We start from the raw sequence: 7,667 nt of genomic DNA, 5'->3' as shown, positions 1-7,667 counted from the left end.
GATTTGCCTATTTTGGACATTTCATCTTCATATAAATGGAATCTTACAATGTGTGACCCTTTGTGTCTGGTTTCTCTCACTTAAGTATAGTGCTTTCAAGGCTCATCTGTGTTGTAGCATGTACTGGTATTAAATTCCTTTTTTATTGTGGTAAAATACCATAATCCCATTTATTGTGGTAACATACTATAATCCCATTTTAACTATTTTTAAGTGTATAGTTTAATGACATTAAGCTCATTCACATTGTTATGCAGTCTTACCACGATTTTTTCATCTTCCCAAATTGCAACCATACCCATTAAACTATAACTCTCCCTTCTCTCCTTCCCTCAGCCCCTGGAAACCACCATTCTACTTTTCATCTCAGAATCTGACTACTGCTGGTACCTTATAAAGTAGAATCACATATTTGTCTTTTTGTGTGTGGCTTCTTTCATTTATGCATAATGGTTTCCATGTTGTAGCATGCATTGATACTTCATTCCTTTCTATGACTGAATACTATTCCATTGTATGGATGTACTATTTTTTTTACCCATTCATAAATTGATGGGTTTTTAGGTTGCTTATCCTGTTATTAATTAATTAATTAATTAATTGCATTATGTATTTTAATCTCCATACCCAGTGTGGGGGCATGAACCCATGACTCCGAGATCAAGGGTTGTGTGCTCTTCTGACTGAGCCAGCCAGGTGTCCTGGTTGTTTGTACTTTGAGATTATTATGACATAATGGTGCTATGAACATTCTCGTGTGAAGTTTTTTATTTTTTTTGAAGGTTTTTAAAAATATAAGATATTGTTTATTTATTTAGAATGCAAGTGAGGGGAGAGACATAGGGAGAGGAAGAGAGAGAATCTCAAGCACACTCTGCACAAAGCATGGATCTCAACTTAGGGCTCGATCCCACAACCCTGAGATCATGACCTGAGTCGAAATCAAGAGTCAGTGCTCAACCAGATGAGCCAGCTAGGTGTCCCTCATGCAAGTTTTTATGGGGACATGTGCTTTCAGCACTCTTGGGTATATATCTAAGACTGAAATTGCTGGGCTATACGGTAACTCTATGATAAACTTTTAAAAATACTGCCACAGTGTTTTCCAAAGCAGCTGTATGGTTTTACATTCATAGCAGCAATATGTGATGGGTCTGGTTTCTCTACATCGTATTCAACAGCTGGTAGTTTACATTATTTGAGTTACAGTCATCTAGTGGATGTGAGAAGTATCTCATGTTGGTTTTGATTGGCTCTTACCTAATGACTAATGATGTCGAACAACTTTTCTTGTGCTTATTGGTGGTTTGTTTATTGTTTTTGGAGAAAGTCTATGACAATTTCTTGCTGCCTTTGTTCTCCTCAAAGATTTTGATGGGTTCCTATCTCATATTGAGGTCTTTCATCCATTTTGAGTCTATTTTTGTGTGTGGTGTAAGGAAATGGTCCAGTTTCATTCTTCTGCATGTGGATGTCCAGTTATCTCAACACCATTTGTTGAAGAGACTGTCTTTTTTCCATTGGACATTCTTTTCTACTTTATCGAAGATTAGTTGGCCATAGACTTGAGGGTCCATTTCTGGGCTCTCTATTCTGTTCCATTGATCTATGTGTCTTTTTTTTTTTAAGATTTTATTTATTTATTTGACAGAGAGAGATCACAAGTAGGCAGAGAGGCAGGCAGAGAGAGAGGAAGGGAAGCAGGCTCCCTGCTGAGCAGAGAGCCCGATGTGGGACTCGATCCCAGGACCTTGAGATCATGACCTGAGCCGAAGGCGGCGGCTTAACCCGCTGAGCCACCCAGGCGCCCCTATGTGTCTGTTTTTGTGCCAGTACCATATTGTCTTGATGATTACAGCTTTGTAATAGAGCTTGAAGTCCAGAATTGTGATGCCACCAACTTTGGTTTTCTTTTTCAACATTGCTTTGGCTATTCGGGGTCTTTTCTAGTTCCATATAAATTTTATTATTATTTGTTCCATATCTTTGAAAAAAATTGATGGTATTTTGGTAGGGAAACGTGTAGATTGCTTTAGGTAGCATAGACACTTTCACAATATTTTTTCTTCCAATCCATGAGCATGGAACATTTTTCCATTTCTTTGTGTCTTCCTCAATTTCTTTCATGAGTACTTTGTAGTTTTCTGAGCATAGGTTCTTTGCCTCTTTGGTTATTTCTAGGTATCTTATGGTTTTGAGTGCACTTGTAAATAGGATCAACTCCTTAATTTCTCTTTCTTCTGTCTTGCTGTTGGTGTATAGAAATGTAACTGATTTCTGTGCATTAATTTTATATCTTGACACATTACTGAATTCCTGTATGAGTTCTAGCAGTTTTGGAGTGAAGTATTTTGGGTTTTCCATATGAAGTATCATATCATCTGCAAAGAGTGAGAGCTTGACTTCTTCTTTGCCAATTTGGATGTCTTTTATTTCTTTTTGTTGTCTGATTGCTGAGACTAGGACTTCTAATACTATGTTGAATAGCAGTGGTGATAGTGGACATCCTTGCCAATGTTCCTGACCTTAGGGGGAAAGCTCTCAGTTTTTCCCCATTGAGAATGACATTCGCTGTGGGTTTTTCATAGATGGCTTTGATGATATTGAGTTATGTACCCTCTATCCCTATACTTTGAAGAGTTTTGATCAAGAAAGGAAGCTGTACTTTGTCAAATGCTTTATCAGCATCTATTGAGAGTATCATATGGTTCTTGTTCTTTCTTTTTTTAATGTATTGTATCCCATTGATTGATTTGTGGATGTTGAACCAACTTTGCAGCCCAGGAATAAATCCTAGTTGGTCGTGGTGAATAATTTTCTTAATGTACTGTTGGATCCTATTGGCTAGTATTATGGTGAGAATTTTTGGATCTGTGTTCATCAAGGATATTGGCCTGTAATTCTCCTTTTTGATGGGGTCTTTGTCTGGTTTTGGGATCAAGGTAATGCTGGCCTCATAAAATGAGTTTGGAAGTTTTCCTCCATTTCTATTTTTTGGAACAGTTTCAGGAGAATAGGTATTAATTCTTCTTTAAACGTTTGGTAGAATTCCCCTGGAAAGCCATCTGGCCCTGGGCTCTTGTTTTTTGGAAGATTTTTGATTACTGCTTTAATTTCCTTACTGGTTATGGGTCTGTTAAGGTTTTCTATTTCTTCCTGGTAGGGTTTTGGTAGTTTATCCTCTCCAGGAATGCATCCATTTCTTCTAGGTTGTCTAATTTGCTCAAAAACAGTTTCTTATAATATGTTCTTATAATTGTTTGTATTTCTTTGGTGTTGGTTGTGATTTCTCCTCTTTCATTCATGATTTTATTAATTTGGGTCCTTTCTCTTTTCTTTTTGATAAGTCTGGCTAGGGGTTTATCAATCTTATTAATTCTTTCAGAGAACTAGCTCCTGCTTTCATTGATCTGTTCTACTCTTCTTTTGGTTTCTATTTCATTGATTTCTGCTCTGATCTTTATCATTTCTCTTCTCCTGCTGGGTTTGGGCCTTATTTGCTGTTCTTTCTCTGACTCCTTCAGGTGTAGGGTTAGATTGGTATTTGAGACCTTCTTTCTTGAGAAAGGTTTATATTTCTATATACTTTCCTCTTGGACCCTCATTGCTGCATCCTAAAGATTTTGAACAGTTGTATTTTCATTTTCATGTGTCCATGAATTTATTTATTTATTTGCCAGAGAGAGAGAGCACAGGCAGGCCGAGTGACAGCAGAGGCAGAGGGAGAAGCAGTCTCCCCGCCTAGCAAGGAGCCCGATGCGGGACTCCATCCCAGGACGCTGGGATCGTGACCTGAGCTGAAGGCAGCTGCCCAACCAACTGAGCCACCCAGGCGTCCCTCATGTGTCCATGAATTTTTAAATTATTCTTTAATTTTCTGGTTGACCCATTCATTCTTTAGTAGGATGCTTTTTAGAGTCCATGTATTTGAGTCCTTTCCAACTTTTCTTTTGTGCTTGAGTTCGAGTTTCAAAGCATTGTGGTCAGAAAATATGCTGGGAATGATCCCAATCTTTTGGTACTGGTTGAGACCTCATTTGTGACCCGGGACATGATCTATTCTGCAGAATGTTCCATGTGCACTAGAGAAGAATGTGTAGTTGGTTGCTTTGGGACAGACTGTTCTGAATATATCTGTGATGTCCATCTGGTCCAGTGTGTCATTTACAGCCTTTATTTCCTTCTTGATGTTTTGCTTAGATGATCTGTCCATTTCAGTGAGGGGAGTGTTAAAGTCCCCTACTATTATTTTATTATTGTTGGTGTGTTTCTTTGATTATCTTATTAATTGGTTTATATAATTGGCTGCTCCCATGTTAGGTGCATAGACATTTAAAATTGTTAGCTCTTCTTGTTGGACAGACCCTTTAAGTATGATATAGTGTCCTTCTTCATCTCTTATTACAGTCTTTGGCTTAAAATCTAATTGATCTGATATAAGGATTGCTACCTAGCTTTCTTTTGATGTCCATTAGCATGGTAAATTGTTTTCTACCCCTTCAATTTCAATCTGGAGGTGTCTTTGGGTCTAAAATGAGTCTCTTGCAGACAGTATATCTATGGGTCTTGTTTTTTTATCCATTCTGATAACCTATGTCTTTTGATTGGGGCATGTATCCATTTATAAGCAGAGTAACTATTAAATGATATGAAATTAGTGCCATTGTATTGCCTCTGTGGTGACTTTTACTGTACATTGTCTCTGTTCCTTTCTGGTCTGTTACTTTTAGGTTCTCTCTTTGCTTAGAGGACCCCTTTTAGTATTTCCCCTAGGGCTGATTTGGTGTTTGCAAATTGTTTTCTTTTTTGTTTGTCCTGGAAGCTTTTATTTCTCCTTCTATTTTCAGTGACAGCATAGCTGGATGTAGTATTATTGGCTACATATTTTTCTCATTTAGTGCTCTGAATATATCATGCCAGTCCTTTCTGCCAGGTCTCTGTGGATAGGTCTGCTGCCAATCTAGTATTTCTACTGTTGTAGTTTACAGACTTCTTGTACCAAGCTGCTTTCAGGATTTTGTCTTTGTCTCTGAGACTTGTAAGTTTTACTATTAGATGATGGGGTGTTGCCCTATTTTTATTGATTTTGAGCGGGGTTCTCTGTGTCTCCTGGATTTTGATGTTTGTTCCATTCCCCAAATTAGGGGAGTTCTCTGCTCTAATTTGCTCCAATATACCTTCTGCCCCTTTCTCTCTTTCTTCTTCTTCTAATTGTTCTAATTAGAATTATTATTCTAATACTGTTTCATCTTATGGTATCACTTATCTCTTAAATTCTCCCCTCATTATCCAGTAGTTGTTGATCTCTCTTTTGTCAGCTGCTTTATTCTCCATCGTTTGGTCTTCTATATCACTAATTCTCTATTCTGCCTCATTTATCCTAGTAGTAGGAACCTCCATTTTTGATTGCACCTCATTAATAGCTTTCTTGAATTTGATTTGGTTAGATTTTAGTTCCTTTATTTCTCCAGAAAGGGATTCTCTAGTATCTTCTTTGCTTTTTTCAAGCCCAGTGAACATCTTTACAATTGTCATTCTAACTCTTGTTCTGACATCTTACTAACATCCCTACTGATTAGGTCCCTAGTAGTCAGTACTGCCTCTTGTTCTTTATTTGAGGTCAGTTTTTGTTTTGTCATTTTGTCCAGAGAAGAATAGATGAATGAGAGGACAAAGTGCTAAAAGGGTAAAAACGACCCCAGAAAAATATACACTAACCAAACAGGAAAAGACCTGAAAGCACGGGGAGAAAAAAGGGAAAAAATTTATGATTTGGCTGGTGAGTAGAACAGAGTCACACACTTGATTTTGGGTGTATTTTGGTCTGTTAGAAGAAACTGCCTCCAAAAATTTTAAAGAAAGGAAGACATATATATATATATATATATATATATATATGTATATATACATATGTATATACACACATACATACACACACACACACAATAAAAATAAACATGATGAAGGGATAGAGTATGACTGCAATGATGAGAATTAAAAATAATTTTAAAAAAGGAATTGATAAGATGAGCAGCTGGTTGAAAAAAGAAAAAGAAAAGGAGGAAGTGCAAGGCTGGAGACTAGAACAAAGCCATATGTTTTATTTAGGGTATATTTTGGTGTGTTAGAGGAAATCGTATCCCAAAATTTTAAAGAAAGAGAAAATTATATGTATAAAAAAATAAGCTTAAGGGGCGCCTGGGTGGCTCAGTGGGTTAAGCCTCTGCCTTCAGCTCGGGTCATGGTCTCAGGGTCCTGGGATCGAGCCCCACATCAGGCTCTCTGCTCAGCCAGGAGCCTGCTTCCTCCTCTCTCTCTCTCTGCCTGCCTCTCTGCCTCCTTGTGATCTCTCTGTCAAATAAATAAATAAAATATTTAAAAAAAATAAGCTTAAATACAATGAAGGGGTAGAATATGAGTATAAAATGAAAATTAAAAAAATATTTTTAAAAAGGTATTGTTAAGATAAAATAGTTAAAATAGATTAAAATAAGAAAGAGGAAAAATTAAAAAAAAAAAACAGAAAGAGTGAGGTGGGGGGAATCAGAGGGGGAGACAAACCATGACAGACTATGGACTCTGAGAAACAAACTGAGGGTTTTGAAGGGGATGGGGGTGGGGGATGGGTGAGTCTAGTGGAGGGCATGTATTGCATGGAGCACTGGGTGTGGTACATAAACAATGAATTTTGGGACACTGGAAAGATATAAAATAAGATGAAAAAAATATATTCTAAAATAGCACTAATAACTATGTAATTAACAACTGTTTTGTAAGTAGGAAAAAAGCAATTTTACTACTTCTGAGATTTTTGAGATGAACATTATTAGGAAATTAAAGAAAATAACCTAGTAATATAAAAAAAACCCAAATTTAAAAAATTTAACTTTGAATGACTAATGAGTCATGGGAAAAAAGCCGTGAATTCTATGTGTTGCTTTCCCCTAGCTCTGGAGTTCTGCAGTTCTCATTGATCGGTGGACTTGGTCTTGGCTGGATGTTCTTGCTGATCTTCTGGGGGAGGGGCCTGTTGCATTGATTCTCAAATGTCTTTGCCTGAGGCAGAACTGCACTGCCCTTGCCAGGGGCTGGGCTCAGTAATCTGCTTGGGTTCTCTCTCTCTCGGCGCTTTGGTCCCTGAATGCTTTCTGTAGAGCTCTGGGGGACGGGAATGAAAATGGCGGCCTCCCAGTCTCCGGCCTGTAGGAGCTGAGAACTCGGGACCCCACTCCTCAGTGCGCCCTCAGAGAAAAGCAGTCAGTCTCTCCCTTCTCCCTGGTCTCTGGCTTTACTCTGTGCCCACTCGGCTGGTGACCGAGAGTTTCTGTCTCTGGCATATGGCCCCGTTTGGAGTCTCCAAACCCAGCAGATTCCTACAGTGCACTCATGCGCTGCTCCCCTCAAAGGAGGAAGGAGGGGGTCTCTCTGCATCTGCTACTTGTGTGGTCCCTGCTCAAAGAACAGTGGCCCAAATGTGCCGTGGATCACGGTTCAAGGTAACCCCAAGATGAGAGCCCCTTCTTGACTTCATCTTTGCAGATGGCTTCCCCACTCCAATACCTGGGAGCTCTGCCACACTCAAGCACCTCCAGACTTTCCTGAGGGTCCTGAGACCACCCTGTCTAAATGAGTGTTCCCCCTCTCCCCCAGCGTAGCCACTGGAGGGA

The sequence above is a fragment of the Mustela erminea genome, chromosome X (assembly GCF_009829155.1).
Source record: "Mustela erminea isolate mMusErm1 chromosome X, mMusErm1.Pri, whole genome shotgun sequence".
Lineage (NCBI taxonomy): Eukaryota > Metazoa > Chordata > Mammalia > Carnivora > Mustelidae > Mustela > Mustela erminea.
Note: the sequence above shows the minus strand (reverse complement) of the source record.